Raw genomic sequence first — 17107 nt, 5'->3', positions numbered from 1 at the left:
CATAGCAGGATCCAGAGGAGGGGTGAGTTTACTGATCAAAAGAAGCTATGACATTGACCAGTCAGGAGGAAAAGGAGGTGCAAATGACAAATTATATTTCCTAGGTATTGACCTAGAGAACAGACCGGAATGGGGTCCTCACCTTCCTACAACTGTTGCAAGAAATGAACTCACATAAGCCATAACATAAGTGAATAATTGTGACCATTGAACGTACTATGAATTTTGTTTAAAAACACATGTTGGGTGGAGGCAGTGCTCTGCGGGAAGTATCAGATGTTAGTATAGTAAGTATCAGACCCTTATCCTTTCTTTTTCTGAACAGCAGCAAGATAATCAGAGGAAGGGTAAGATGTTTAACTTTCCTTATAAAAAATGACACTTGTGATAAAAATACATTTTAAGAGTGCAAGATATGCACATGATGTATTCTACAGCTGTTCTTTCAGAAGACTAGAAGGCCTGAAAAGCTCTGGAGTCTAGTTTGTATGAGGAGCAGCAGACATTTAATTAATCTCAGTCCTAGAATTTTACAGCCAATATGTGGTCTCTGAACATCTCTGCTCTAGTTAGCAGAACATCTGTAGTAGAAAAACAGAACTTGAATAAATCCAAGTATTCTTGTACCCCTCCAAACTTTACTGCTTTTTATCATTATTTCTTTAAATATTTTTCCAAAGATTTGTATGTTCAGCTTCTCCCTGTCCTCCCAGTTCCATTCGTCAATCCACCCTTTCAGCCAGGTATGTGCCTTAAAATTTTCAATGATGAGCCACGTCTAAACAAAAACTACTTCAATACTGATTTAGCAGGCAAATAGCCTTCCCTCACTTCTACCCAAATCTTGTTTGTTCTTTTTTGCACATCGGCTGGATATGTGTTCTTGCAGATGTTCTGAAATAGCTGGATCTGAAATACTGGGGCAATTATAATAAAAGAAATGCCTCAAATGTTCTTTTTTTTTTTTTTTCAGTCAAGTTCTCAGTTGATGCAAATTGGGATAGTTCCATGTGGGCAAACTGTTAGAGGCATAGCTTTATGAATTTACACATCTATAAATGATATTCCAGTACTGTAGGTGGAATATCTTTTTCCATGTCATCTGAGGCATAAACCAGAAAATGTACTTCCCTAGACTTCAAAGTTAAAACAGTATGAACGATTAAAGAGAAATTTAAAACAAACATTCACTTGCCAGATCTCACCTGGCATTAACACACACGCTGCACCACTTAAGATATCAAGTTCTGGTTGCCATGTGCACAGATTTTTCCATTGAATCCTGGTTGCCCTGAAACTCAGGGAGAGAGAACTTTGCAGGTCCTCTGAGACAGGAGCTGGGGGGGGGAGCGCTGTCAGGTGGCACCACTGCCTGGCACAGAGCTTCATCTGGCTTGTCCTCACTTGAAATAGAAATCTTTGCCATGAAAGGCAACTGTGGAGACCCTGCAACTTGCTCTCCCCATAGATACCTTTGTAAAAAGTTCCTATGCAAGTAGGAGCATTTTGTGAGCATTTCTTTATCTTGTATGTTGTCTAAGAAGGCATGTAGGTGTGCACAGGGTGCATCTGGGGGAGAATCATGAATGTGCTTTTGGAGTGACTCTCCGTATCATCTCCACTTACTGCGCTTTGGTTTGCACCAGGTAGGGGTCATGGAGCACACAAACAGGATTCCTTTGGGATGAAACTAAACCAGAACACATGCTCCCACAGGCATAGAAGGCATGGGACTAGACTAGAGCTAGACCACGTAAATCCACCTGAAGGCATACTGAGTGAATGTCACGCCCCAGCAACTCTTCTGCTGTCCAGATGTCCTGCTATCCAGCTGCGCTACTTCCTAGAGCAGACAGTCCTGCTAGTACTGTTGAGGAACATCAGAAGGACCCAAAGAGGCTGCAGTGTCAACTGAAGGCTACACAATATTCCTTTCCAGATGCAAATGGTTTAGACACTTTTGCAGGCTAGGGTGCTGTATGAAGAAATGATAAGAGAATGCATGTGTAAGACAAGGAGATAGTTTTCTGAATATATTTTACTGTCTTTAACAGTGGAAAGCATACATTTTAATGATTAGCACATATCTTGTAATGCACGCACTTCCGTCAAAAGGGCGAGGAGGTCCATGTAACATTTAAATGATATGGTAGCTCTTATTTTAAGGGCTTAAATGGGTCTCAGATGGTGCATAAGGCTTATGCTGGCCTTGGGCATAAGGGCACAATTCACCCTGAAAGAAGAGACCAAACATAAGTCTCATCACAGCTGCAATATTCATTTCTGGAATGCACCCAGCAGGTCTTATCCAAGCCACTACAGACAGGCAGTTTGAGTTTTTCCAGTTCCTAATGATTACACAGTATCCTGGAGTCAGTTGGACAATTTCCACCGAGAGTGTGTATTTGTATTTAATATCCCCCTAAAATAAAAGTGGTATAAGAGAAGGGCCTCGGTCTTTTTCTTCTTTTATTGCTGTTGTTGAAAAGCTTTAGCCCACAGGGATTGGAGCACTGGGCAAAGCTACAAAATATGCAGTACATCCTGTTACACCAAAGTAGGCAGATCCTCTCCCGTAACAACCAGACTGGTACAATGGAAGACTTTGTCTAGTTTTCCTGACCATACGGTACTATAGCGTGCATGGTATTTCATTATGGTTTCCGTTTCAGGAAGTTAAATGGTGGAAATCTCTAAGTATCATGACTCCATTTTCACCATTGTTCCGGGAGGGGGTGTGTTTAAAAGGAATGGGTAAATCTCCCTGGAGCTCTATTACATGATACTGCAATGTACCACAGGAAATTATTTCCCTCTTTACTGGACACCCAGAATATTGTCAAATATGAGTCTTGAAAATCTTCAGCAGCCATGTTGCAAAGAAATTTGAAAAGTGATAAATAAATGAAGTGCCTAGCAGATATAACATATGAACAGAGCAGAGAATAGCTTGATCTTAAGTTGATCTGAACAACTGGTCCTTTCAAAATCCATCTATCTTGACCTTCACCAGGAGAAAAAACAGAGCAGGTCCACTAGACAACAATCCTACCTCCACTACAGCACATCATGCTACAAAATGTCATTCCTATTTCATGTGACCTGGAATAGATGTACAAAGCAGTACACAAAACACACGCAGCCATGGAGGCAGCCTACCTTTCCAGGTGCTAGGAGAACAGGGCAAGAAACCTCTAAATGAACCCAGACTTTTGCTCTCCTATGTAGTCTGAGTTACAGAGATTTCATCATAGCCTCAAGGCTGTTTCCCAAATTACCTACCCTCTCTCAGAACCCTTCCCCTTCTCTGCTCCTTTGTCTGTAATATTTTCAGATTTTTTTTCTCCCAAGAGGACATTTTGAAATGTGCATGTCATGGTCCAGATCATAGCCACACCAGGCAACCTTCTTCCCTCCCTGATGTTTACTGGGTTGTATATTCTCCAATATGAACTGAAAAAATGCGTGTACTCAAGCCCTTGCCAATGAACAGCATGACTTTCCATGGTTCATAAAAACTCACCCATCCCCTGTGTAGGAAAACCATTCCTCTTTGCACAGAGCAGGAGTTCACTACTTCAAAACACGGAAACCATATGGTGACATGTTTTAAAAGAAAACATAACAAAACGATGTCCCACCCATGACTGTTCCCAACAAAAACCCACCCTTTTCATCCTGGAAAACCGACCAGTGCAATCACCTGGTCTACCACAAGGTTCCAGCTGCTGTTGTGTGAGGAAGAATGAGTGTTAGCACCACGTTTGTGTTTGGCAGCTGTAAGTCAGCCTGTTGTCAGCCTTGCCACCTTCTTTGGTCACTGACTTATGCCCAAGGCAGGGGGATGGCAGAAGGACATTAAGGGGTAGTTTGTGCTTGAGCCTCTACCCGTGCTGTGGCGAGGAAGCTCTCAAACCTGAGCCTCCAGGCGTATGTGGAGGAGTGTGCACATAAATTTGGAGTCAATGTACATTTGGGCTCGAGAAGGGCCATGTGTTCACAACCGAAATACTCAGCTTGACCCACTTGACTCGTTAAAACCAAGATTTTGATATTACCAGGGATGAAATGACAGCCTCTGGTAAGGTGTTCCAATGCTTATTAACCTTAACTGTTAAAAAGTTGCATCTGACTTCTAATCTGAATTCATTTAGCCACAGCGTCCAGCCATCACGCCTTGTTAAACTTTTGCGTGCTAGTCTGAAGAATCTGCTACTTCTTTTTCCTAGTTAGTAAAATTATAGGTAACAGCCATGTCACTCTAACATTTTCTTTGGGAGGCTAAAACACGATAAGGACCTTGTGCCTATGCAAAGATCTATTTTTCAATATTTCAGTCATTCTCAGGGTCCTTGTCTTAGCCTCCTTCAATTTATCAAAATTCTCTCTAAGCTGTGGATATCGCAGCTGGACCAAGCGATGCTGCTCATGCCAGTGTAAAGCACACGTACAGCTTGACTTGCCATAACTGTTGGGCAGAGCACCACACCAGGAACTCCCATGAGCTGATTAACAGCAGCAGCTTCTCCCTTTGCTTTTGCAGAGTCCTGCTTCTCTGGAGAAAATGTTTCTCTTCTAAGGTCATGGCTTACAGTCTTTGTTTCCAGAGGTACGGCTCTGCTCAATACCTATTCTTCAGGATACTAAATTCTTCATGTCAGTGTCCAGCCCACTTTAAAGCTTAGACTGCCTCCCAAACTTATTTTATGAATTTATGTCTATTTCCAGGTCACTGATAAAAGTATTAAATTGTGTTGTTCCAAGAATTGCGTTCTTTGGTATGCAGCAGCAAAGTCTTGCTTGATAACAAGCGCTTCTTTACAATCATGTTAAGGTCTATCAGTTTCCGATACAGCCAACGTTTGCTGCATATTTTCTACGCCTAGGCAAATCCACATGAACCACACTGAGCAACTGCACTGTAATAAGGCTGAATAATAGTTCTCTGTTGTATAGTCACTTCCTTCTTCTTATCCTCCGTCTGAAGGAGCGTTTGTCATTCAGGCCCAGGGCTGCCGCCTAGAACATCGCTGTTGGGGTCCCACAGAGCGAAGTCAGGCTTCCTGAGTGGCACTGACAAAGACGTGACCTCACTCCAGCTCTGTTTTGTCTGCTTGTCCACATTTCTACTTACAGGGCTCAGATAGCACCTCCCTCCTGTACTTCACAGACATAAAAAACTTGTCTTTTCCTGTTTGCATCTTCTGAAGAACTCTTCTTGGTAAACTCTCATTGCAGGTTTTTTTTCCTCTTGCTTGGAACATCTGCCTACACTTTTGTGTGATCTTTAACTCATCGCTCCACTCACTGGTCCAGTTCAGACCAATTTCTGGTGAAGAGCAATATAGCAGTCTCACTTACTGTTGGGTTTTAAGAATTAAGGAGAAAATATTTAGTGGGTGAGGAAAATCTGCGTATCTGTGACAAAAAGCCCTAATGCATATCACTGTGCATAAGCTGTACTTTTCCTTGGGAAGTAAAGGCTGAGTGAGGCCCTATATTCTCTTGGTTTGTTTGTTTGGTTGGTTGGTTTTTTTCAATCTGTATGTTTTTCAATCTGTATGTTTGTTTACAGTGATATGGAGTAGTCCCCATTAAAACTAGCCAAGGAATTATGATGCAACAGTCTTGCACTTGAGGAAATTAATGACTGCACGAAATGCAAGGCACTGGCATATCAGACTGTCTGTTCTCTGCAGCATAACCCTCATGGACCTTTCTCCTCTCTCATTTGGCTAAACCTGTTTTACCAAGCACCTGGAACGGTTCAGCTCAGATGTTGCTGCTGTTCCTGCTCTGTAAACCCAGATTGACTCCTTTACGTATTTCTCTTGAAGCAGTGACTCGCATGGGGCAGAGGCAAAATTCCAAAACAAAGCAAGCAGAGGCTGTGGATCCATGAAAGCCACATGAAGTTGGAGCTCTGATGGCTTTCATTATGTTGTGGTGTGAGTACCCTCTGTTCACATGGCCTGATGAATTTTAGTAAGCTCTGCCATTATTTTGAATTTCAAACTCTTTCTGCAGATTTGAAGGCACTATGTGTGCATGTATATTTGCCTGCACGTGGTGGGTATTTTATTTTATTTTTTAATGTTGGAAAGCAAACCACTTTCACCCTCCAACCTCTTTACTTACACTTTGCTGGGCTACCAGGGAAACACTAGGAGAGTTATTGGTCAATAGCTCTTATAGTAAAAGTTAGTAATGTTTCCCAGTAGTAAATGTTGTGGGAAAGACATGAATTCCTTTCAAGTTCGGAATCAGATTCTTTTTTTTCCTTCAACCCATTCTTCAGATCTGGGGAATTCCAAAAAGAAGGGGTTTCATACTGAAACCAAACCCATCTTTATTGTTAATGGAACTGTCAAACTGCTGTTTTTACAATGTGTGATTCAGAGAACTCAGCCACCCACACGCTAACTGTAACCACAAGAGGCAACACTTCAGAGCATCCTATCTGAGAATCCATCTGTATGGACATTTCAGACAGACCTGAGGCTCCTTTGCTTATGCTTCGAACCTCCTGGACGCGAGCCAGCTCTAATTTAGAAGTCCTGCAGACATGTTAGCTCAGTTCTGTGTTTGAGCTAATATCAAAGCCCTTGCAATCATCTGGATTGAGATGATGCCTTGTAGGTAAACCTCAGTCCTCAGGTGATTCAGAGTTGTGTTGCCTACGTGGATGTCAGGAATTTTGCCTCAGAAGAAAAACATGTAAGGGAGTATGTGTTTTTCTGCTTTCTGTTATGCATGTGGCATAACCATTGCTCTTGCCCAATAGATTTTTCTGCAAAACCAATGCTTAGTCTACAGCCAGTTTCAGGGAGCCTCCTCGCACCCAGCAGCCTCCCTGTTGAACATGAAGCAGCTCACTAACAACCCCACCCCCAGACCGTCTTTCTCTCCCTCCCTTTGTACCCACTCAGGTCTGGCCAAAATCCAGACCTCAGCCAAAGCCTGTAGGACTCCTTTCCTACTGCACATACTTTACAGATAAAAAAAGTAAGACTTGCATCAGAAGAAAAACAACCAGAAAACCCCCTGCCTGCAGTCACGTGTCACACCCAGAAGCAACATCAAGGGCTCTTGGCTCTCAGTCTCAGCAGACAACAAGTTTGCACCTGAATCATTTGGAAGCAACATCTTTTCAGGAAAATGGCATCCGGTCCAAAATATAGTATCAATTCCTTTGTTTAGTTTAGCTGAATCCCATGGTTTTGCATTTTCATCCCTCAGTCCTCTCTACCAGAGAAAAAAATCTCCAGTAATTTGAACACATGTATGCTCTTCACTAACTCCCAACACTGGTAACTTGTTCCATATTCTCAGTACCATTTGCATTAAATAGTTCTGCCACGTTTCCTCCTTGCTCCAAATCCAGAGAAACAGATGGGTAAACAAAGCAAAGAACAGCTATGTCTCACTGCACTTGGTTTTTTGTTTGAAATCTATGCAAACTTTGGGATTAATTAGGTCATTTTAAAATAAGGGAAATTCCTGTAAAACCTTTTTTTACTTCTTCAAACAAAATGAAATGTGGAAGCATTCTGGATTACAGCATGTAAACTGATGTGGAGATAAGATAGGCTTTGTTTTGTTTGAGACTCAGAAAGATACTTTAGGTAAAGTTCCTTGTCCTTGGCAGACTACTTACCTTGCTGAAATGCAGTTTAAAGTTATTATTTACCAGCTCTTTTCACAACACGTTTACAGAAGTAGGAGGAAAGTGGTAATGGGAAGTCTTTCTATGGGACATTTGCTGAATGATTATGAAAATTTTGTTACACTGAAAAAACAGTGCAGAATAACCGTTCTGCTGTTCTTTTCTGAAAAGTCAGACCCATGGATAACTGTGTCTTTCACATTATGTTGATACTGTCTGTACCTTGTAAAAACCCTCCCAAATATGAAAACAGAAATAATGAAACCTCTCTTCTGTAAAAGGGTGTACTCCAAAAGGTTGTTAGGTAGTGTTTTAACCTGGGGCTGAGACAACTGGTATTTTACTGACTCAGGCGACAGTGCTTAATGATTGTTAACAGTATCTAGAGACTGTGAATGTTCAACCTGTATTTGCTTTGCATTCTGTTTTGCCTCTGACTGCCTCCACTAAAGAAGGCAAAGAAAACCCTTCCGAAAGGCTGGGAGATGTTTTTGCAAAACCTTTGCAAAAAGGTGGGGAGATCTTTGTGACTTTTCAGTGCTTCTGTTACACCCTGCCCTTTCCAGCTCTCCTACCTCCAGCTGGAAGCTGTTTCCTTAAAATGTCACTAACAGGTGCTGCTTCTGGATTCCTGTTTCTCTCCATCGCAGGCGTATAGTGTCCTCTGCTTGGGCAGCACAGGTAGCATGGCCTCCTGGCTGTCTGGGTCGCCTGGTTCTTTCCACCTCTTTCCGATGCCCAAGAGGCTGTTTGCCTCCAGTGGTATCCCTCAGGGAAGGACGTGTTTGACTTGTTGCTCTACCTGGAAGCCCTACATTGCCACAGAGCTGTGGAAGGAGCAGGGATGAGATGGGACCTACTTGTTGGAAAGCAGGAGACCAATTGCTAAAAAATAACTTCACAAAATAAGGAAGCTGCCTTCAGCTTAATGACTACAGGTTATTTGTGTTTTGTTTTGTTTTTGTTTTTTTTTTTGAAGGGCTGGGACCTTTTTTGTTGTTTAGCACGACAACAATAAAAGTTCCTCAATTAAAAGTACATGCAGATTGGGCACCTGGAAAGGCTAATTTCTACTTCCATTGATTTAAGAGACTGCAAATCTTGATCAGAGGTTTTCTGGAAACCAGACAACTCTCCAAGCTGAAGGCCCACAGCAAAGTGGTCTTGAAATATCCAGTGCCTCTTGTATATATGTAAAAATCTGTAGACATTCTGGTTTTAGCACTGTGCTTGGTAAATAAGCACTTTCCAAAGCTAGTTTTTTATACCCTGCCACTGCTATGCTTTTTTTATTGCAAATTTCTCTACTCCTCTGGCCACCAAGTAGTCACAGCAGGAAGCTACGCGGATTCAGTAGATAAACATGAAATCAGGCTAATAACAGGTGAAATTCTTCATAAAGGGACTTACAGCAGGCAAGGAGGGGTGTTTTCCAACCTAAAGGATTCTATGATTCTATTTCTCCAAGGTCCTCTTTATCAGAGGATTTGAGACTCTCACAATCATTTGCTGCATAGCACCACAGCACAGGGAAGTTCATCTTACTCTTCTTTCCTAGCCAAGCAGCTGAGAAAAGCGGATGTTGTAACATCAGATGATACGGCCGGAGTCACACGGAGAGCCTCGGCTGGAGGAACAAACCCCTAGAGCCCAGGTGAGCCCGGTAATGAAGCTGTTTTCATTTCAACAGGGACAGAAAGTCACCTCTGTGAGCAGCCAAGGACAGATATACCAGACTGAGCTAGGAACACAGTGACCCCCATTATAATAAATTGTTTCCTCTGTGACCTACTGATGGCCTGTAAAACAGGAGAAGACTGGGCTGCAGTCCCAGACACGGCAGGTGTGAGAGCCATGAGAACTATCATAGAATCACTCATAGAATGTTTTGGGATGGAAGGGACCTTTAAAGGCCATCTAGTCCATCCCCCCTGCAATTGGCAGGGACATCTACAACTAGATCAGGTTGCTCAGAGCCCCATCCAGCCTGGCCTTGAATGTTTCCAAGGATGGGACATCTACCACCTCTCTGGGCAACCTGTTCCAGTGTTTCACTACCCTCATTGTGAAAAATTTCTTCCTTATATCTAGTCTGAATCTACCCTCTTTTAGTTTAAAACCATTACCCGTTGTCCTATCGCTACTGGCCCTGCTAAAAAGTCTGTCCCCATCTTTCTTACAAGCCCCCTTTAAGTACTGGAAGGCTGCAATGAGGTCTCCCCACAGCCTTCTCTTCTCCCGGCTGAACAACCCCAGCTCTTTCAGCCTTTCCTCATAAGAAAGGTGCTCCATCCCTCTGATCATTTTTGTGGCCCTCCTCTGGACCTCTGTCCTCAAGGCTGGGGCTGGCGAGGAGCTACCTTGGCCCCTCCACCTCCTCCAGCCATCCTGCTCACTGCACAGACTCTGCCGACAGGCAACTGCCCTGCACCTGCACCTGCACCTGCACCTGCACCTGGGGCCAGCAGGGAAGCGGGCAACGTTGATACCTCTAAGAATCTTCTGGCCCTTTCAATTAGCCACTGATTGAATCCCCCTGTTACTTCATACTGCTCGGGGCCTTGTCCTCTTTTTTTACTGTGTTTGGAATCAGGTTTTCAGCCCTTTGGCTTGCAGATTCACAGGTGATCAAAGCAAACACAGAGAAGAGAGCAAGCAGGCTGGTGTCGTGTCAGCTGGACATCCTGGCTGAACCACGGTATGCTCAGGGCCCTCAAAACTGAGAGAAATGAGGAATCTTTCAGAACTCAGATTTTATTTTCTTTTGTTTTAGTTCTTGAGCTTATTCAGGATGTGTTGAATATGGCAGACCCTTATCCAAACTCCATAAGCATCTAAACTTGCAATGAGCTGAAGTTTGAGTACCTACAAATTACCTACATGAGAGCTTTTGGGAAATAGCAATAAAACCTTCTCCACAGGTTCTCACACTCACATTCCATGTAAGTGCCTGAGGCCTTTCTGGAAATCCTAAATGCCATTGAAAGTCTCTGAGAGATGGCTATGGAGTTTTCTAAATCCCCAATAATTTAGGAATATGTTTAGTAATTCCTTGGAATGGTATGCTTTGGAAAATCCCAGCAATGTGGATTTATCATTCCAAATCAGAGATGATTGTGGAAAATGACTGAAAAGGTGAGTCTTTTTAGTTGTCCTGGAAGACCTCAGCTAGCATATTTTATCTTCTTCTCCTGCATCTCTACCTCAATTTGTTCTCAAATCTTGGAACAAAAGAACTCTGGTAGCCAACCAATTCAAGAACAGTTTCCTTACACATGAAATTACATGTCTGAAAGCATGTGCCTCTTGAACCTATTAATTTTATTGCTATGATACTGAAAAGGTTCTATTTCATGCATTTGATATTAGGACTGTGCTGACAGATCCAGAGCTTTGCCTAATAACAGTACTTGAAAAAGTAAGATTTTGCTAAACGTTAATTTTACATGACACAATTTTATTTTTATCATTCTGTTTGCCTAAACAAAAGCAAACTTGCCTTGCATAATTTTTCCTTTACTGATGTTAGTTGTACAAATATTTACTGACTCACCTAAGCCAGGGTTTCAAATAAAACCGTTTTTATCCAGCTAAATAAGGTAATTTAAATGGTCATATACCATTAAAAAGAAGAATTTTTACATACTTCAAAACATAAGTTTTACTTTTGGTGAAAGGGAGGGCAATTTGCTACATCTGGTCTTGAACTATGCTTTATTTTATAATAAATTCATTTTGCTACCTATCATAATAATAAATGAATAAATTCATTTTGCTACCTATCAACTCAAACCCAATTAAAATGGCATTGGTATATGATCAGCCTGTTCAGAACCTCATTCTGCTGTTTTTGTTCAGAGTAAAAGGATGAGTAAAATGTCTTTAAAGGGTATTTTATCCAGGCTGACATTGCAAAATGAGCATTGTGGTATTTTTTTTTTTAATTTGTTTGTTTGTTTTGCTGGAGGTGTGGACTTGTATCCAGGTTCCCAAATAATGCAAAAATACAATCTCATTGGTGAAAAGATGCACAGCGTACAGCAGTCTTTGTTTTAGCAGCAAGCAACCAGGGAAACCGTAGGAGATCCATCCTGCAGGAGGAAGGGGTAAGGGAGGCACCCATTGTGCAGGCTGCCTGAGAGGCCATGAGCATAATGTAAGCTCTATTTGTAAGGATTTTTTTTCTCCTGTTCCCTCATTTTAGCTTTGGTTTAAAAAATAAAATAAAAAGGTGAAATGCCATTAGTCACAGCTTTGTTAGAAGGAAGCCAGCACTAAATCTTTCTTCTTCTTAGGCCCTGCTTTATATTTTGGTGATGTGAAAAATGGGATCTGAATGCAAATGGGCCCATTGTTTATTCTGACCTTCTTTTCTATTTTTCCCTACATTTTTAGTTTAGACGTAGGACTGATTGTCTGTTTCTAAGGCCATGACTAATGAGAGCAGCCCATGTCCTTAGCAAAACCAGGAATGCCTCCTTGACATTTTCCAAGTCTGTACCAGATACGCTATTCCCTGAACTGCAGAGGAGTCATCCAGCTGACCTCAGTGGTTTGGAGCTCAGACCCAAGGTGTGTGGTGGAATGTGCGGAAGAGAGGATCTGGATCAAATTCCTCTTTAGTGTCTATTTTATAGAGGAAGGAACTGGTTAGTGGGCCTTCCCGCCTCTGGTCTCAGTGCTCAACCATTTCATCATCCAAGAAAGGGAAGAGAGCTATGAAGAGTAACTGCTGTTTTCAAAAGAAATGCCTTTCTAATGCCTCTGCACTAGAAGCATCTGTTCTTATTTATAAAGTTTTCCATATACAAGAGGATATCACACATTTTCATTCTGGAGAGCTTATTCCCGATTAAAAAAAAAACAAAACGAAAACAAAACCAAAAAACAACACATGAAAGGGAAAAAAAAATCTTACACCATGGAAATGTCTCCAAAGAAAGTGAGACCGGGTGCCTGGCTCCTTGGCAAGGTATCATCACCCAGGCTGGCCCCGGTTCAGCAAAGCACTCTAGTGCATCCATAAGCCTCGTTCACTCCAGTGGGCCACTAAGTCTGGACTTACATTGGACTTTCTGTAATGGCTGCTGAACAAACTTGTAGTACTGCCTGCCCCACAACGATGCAGGGAGAAACCTGATTAAAGCTGATGTAAGACACTACTAGCGAAAGCCAAGTGCTCTGTACAACAACAAGTTTTATTGATCTCATAAAACTCAGGAACTCTTCTGTTAGCCAGCCACCTATTTTTTGACTGCCATATACAAACAACTAATCTACTATTCACATATCTAATGACACAGAGCACTCTTGCAATAAGTCCCAGCATTTAAAGTACTCCATAAAAGAAACATCAGGGCTCTCCCGACTTGTGCAGCTACATAAACATTGTCTCTCATTTGGATGTGTCGAAGAGCATTTAGGTTGCCAAAGGTTACTCCGGCTGCTGATTGCCTGGTGCTGTTGCACCATGCAGCAGAGGTAACAAGGTTGGAGTGCCTTTGTGAGCGGTTACAGTGCTCACTGCAACCCTGAATTGCCAGGATAAACTCTCCTCTCTCCGTCACCACCGACTGCTCTTACATAGCTCCCTCATAGTTGAGCAGGGAATGAACCACTGCAAGTTTTAAAGTTGTGCTGCTTTTTGGGGAGTATTCGGGCATGTGAGATTTCCAAGTTGGCAGTATGGAGAAAAACAAGGCTGTAGTAGGAAGTGACATGGGATGGTGGAGAGAAAAAGGATGAAGTAGGGAAGTCCCATTTTGGTATGTCATGTCACCCATTTGATCACTGTTACCTGTATAGTTATATTTATTCGTTTAGAGAGTAACTCAGATTTGTTTCATTGCTCTTGTCCTGATTGTGCAGGGAGCTAGCTAGTTCCTTGCACTGACAGGTTTCAACTTCAGCTGAAATCAGATACTAGAGGAAATGAATTGGATTTATGTGTGTGTAGAAGGGTTGCTCAGGCAGGATCAATGTTTATTAAAGCACTGTCTGGCAATTCTCATAGGGTGTCTTTATAACTTGTAAACCTTTAATACAAAAGGAGACTCAAAATACAATCAAGAATACAACAGGGTTCACAGGCTCATGCAGTTATCTATCTATCTCCAATCCTATAATCCATCCTTATGTGGTGACTTGCATGATCCTGGCCTGAATCTACAACCCTATTCGTACGGAAATACATATGTTCATATGAATAACTGTTTAAAATCAACGCTATTTTATTACAGGGTTTATACTTTTCAGAATCAGATCTTCTGAGAAAAAGACAATATTGTCTGCAGACAAAAGAGTCAAGACAGCAAAGTATTACTTACGCTTGAATGACCAAATGGGAGACTATATATGAATTTCTTTCATATGGGGAAAACAGTGCAAATATAATCTTCCTAAGGTGAGGGGGGAATACTTTAAAAAGTTGTTCACTTGAATTTAGAGGCATAAAAATAAACCTTGGAGAGGTGTGAAGTGGTCATCTAGTCCATGTCTCTGTTCAGGACTGGCTTGTAATGAGAAAGAATGAAAGGAAAACTTTGGTGTTAATTAAGTTTATTGACATAAAGTACACTTTTACTAGTTGGTGATTAGTTCTCACATTTGTAGAAGAAAAAGACAGTTCTGTTACTATATGGCCGGTAAGGGATGTCGTCAGCATGTGATTTCTTTGAATACTTGGTTTTTTTCAATGTACACATTGCTTTTCCATTTCTGAACCAAAAATAATTTTTGTTGACTGGTTAACCTAGTACGGAAAACTTGTAGGGGGCAAATAATTATATTTTCCTTTGTGTTTAATTGCTACTAGTTAATCTATTAAAAAAGATATTCTTTGAGCATGTTAGACTCCCTCGCTCGGCAACGTTGTCAGTTATTCAGAGCAGATAATTTATGAGCAAACACAAATTCCATTTGGGATGAAAAAACTATAAATCTGTAGTATCTAATAACATGGCTTTGTTGAAGAAAAAGTAATTTGGAATTAGTAACCTTAAATACAAATTTGTCTCAGATGATACCAATAAAACCTTTTCCCTAGGAAGAGCTTATTTTATGGCAATCAGCTTCTCTTCTGAGCCTGGAAAGAAAAACAGTTTCTCACTCCCACTAAACTGAATACCGAAACACAGAATTTTCACCTTCCCACCATTGCTGATCCAGTCTCTGGAATAAATTAAACCATGGAAGCTTTAACTAGGGAGGGCTCACAGTGTCTGAGCCTGCTTAGTGAATTGCTTGAAACAACAGATTCTTGGCACCAAAAATTATTTGAGACGCTCTTTCCATTGTAAAAAGGATTAATAATAACCAAATATCGTTAGTTAATTTCTCCAGAGTCCTTAAAGGGTGGAAACAGTGTGTAGAGGAGGTAGAACCCTTCATTACTCTCAGTATTCAAAACCCTGCTGGGTACTTACAGTCTTTGAAATGTCTGCTTTTAATTATGCACACTACCTTTCTGCCAGATAGCAGGTGGAATAGCTTTCAATTCAAGTGGGAGCTAATATAAACTCCTCTCAGCAAAGTCTCTTCAAGAGGATTCTCTTTCAAGGCTGCCTGTGTCAAGCTGAGACTCTAGGTGTGCCCAAGAGTACATTATTCTCCTTTCAGTTAATCGCACAAGAAGTAAGGTCTTCTCCTGTGTACTGATAAAATTCAGGAAAACTTGAACTTCCCCTGCTCCTCTGTTATCTGTCTACTAGCCAGCTATGGCTGCGCTGTACTTTGGTGAAATAACATTATCTCTTTGTATCCATAACTAATGTAGACCTGCTGTTTGTTCTCATTCATTCTCACCTTAAATTGAATCTGTCAGGGAGAATTTTTCCCCTTTTGTGGCAATTTTTTCCAGGTTTTCCCTGCATTGTCTATGGACAGAACGAACACAGCTGCATACGCAGGCGTGACAGAAAGTCAGGCATTCAAACTCCCTGTTTCATTACAAGTTTGCTTGTGCCAAAGGGCTTTTGTGCACAGGCTACTTGTTGACAGACATAAGGAGGTAGAGGTTTGAAAATTCCTGGAGATATTATTACACTATACCAAGAATATCTGTCAACAATCAGGAGTGATCCTACAGACAGTAGGATCCAAAATGACCAGATCCTCCAAAATGACTCACAGAACTTTCATAAAGTTTAGTTTAAGAAGACACAGCTGAACATTACGTTTTTAAAGCCCTGATTCAAGAAAAGGCAGGCCCTGAGTATGTGTCTAATTGCTTTTCTGAATAAGTGTAAATTGAAATAAAAACCCAGCCAAATGAAAACAACCTAATAGCCCCAACCTCCTGTAAGCCTCTCATCCCCTTGGTTTCATCTACAACTAGTGCCTCTGGTGTGGATGGGAGAGGAGAGCTTGTGAGAAGACAGGATGTGTTTAGCACATCTACAGCTTTAATATAAAGTGTTAATATTTGTCTTGAAAATGAAAAATGTAGGATACTGCCACTTAGTAACTGGATTTTACTATGAAAACTGTAATCACTCTTGAGTCATGTTGACTCTGTTGTCGAGTACAGCACAGAAGTTTTTCCGGTTCAAGGCCTTGGTTTTGCAAGCAAAGCAGGAACAACTCTCAAGGGTAGGTCTATAAAAGCAGCAGATGCTCCATACCACAGACTCATTTTTTTATTTGAGAAGAAGCTTTCCCCAGAAAAGATGAGTCTTCTGTTGTTGTCAGGTGATAATTAAGAAGAATGCATTCAGGAACTTACTATCTCTGGAAGGGGTCTGTAATATAAGTAGGAGAACAGCAAATATAAGTGGAGGGGGGACTAGCAAAAGTAAAAGGGAAGAAGGCTATCTGCATTGTGTTCAACAAGGCTGCTTTGAAAAAAACTGTAATAACAACAGTTCTTAACTTCAGTGTCCCAGAGGTTATTAAATTTCTTTCCCAAACTCTTAAAAAGTCAGTTTCATATGCAGGTATTAGCATTCCTCAGATCGAGTGACCAGCTCCTCAGCTATTGTACAGAGATGTCACTGTCAATTTTCACTAGTTGGAGATGTAGGCAAAAAAATCAAAGTAGGGCTTAAGTGGGGTTTAAGATGAGTATAAGCTCTTTCCAAAGCCTGAGGAACAGCTGGCATGCAATGTAAGCATTGTTGAGCCAGCATATAACAGTCCCATGTCTGCTCCCCTTACACAAACACCCTCCTGAAGAACCTGTTAATCCCTGCGGTGACACTGAGCACCATAAACAGCATGAGCACCATAAACAGGGTAACTAACTGAAGCATGCACAGGACTAGGAAAATACTTACATGTGATAGTGAAACCTAGCAAACTGTAAAAAAAAAACCCACCCCAAAACATGTGAAGTAGAATAGTAGGAGTGATTCCACTGCTGTTAAAGGCCCTCTCTGTCTTCATCACTGTGATGAAATATTGTGTGATTGTAAGACTCCTCCAAAGGCAGGCTTGACTCCAATG

The sequence above is a fragment of the Platalea leucorodia genome, assembly GCF_965183815.1.
Source record: "Platalea leucorodia genome assembly, chromosome: 2".
NCBI classification, from domain to species: domain Eukaryota; kingdom Metazoa; phylum Chordata; class Aves; order Pelecaniformes; family Threskiornithidae; genus Platalea; species Platalea leucorodia.
This window is presented reverse-complemented; position numbering follows the sequence as displayed.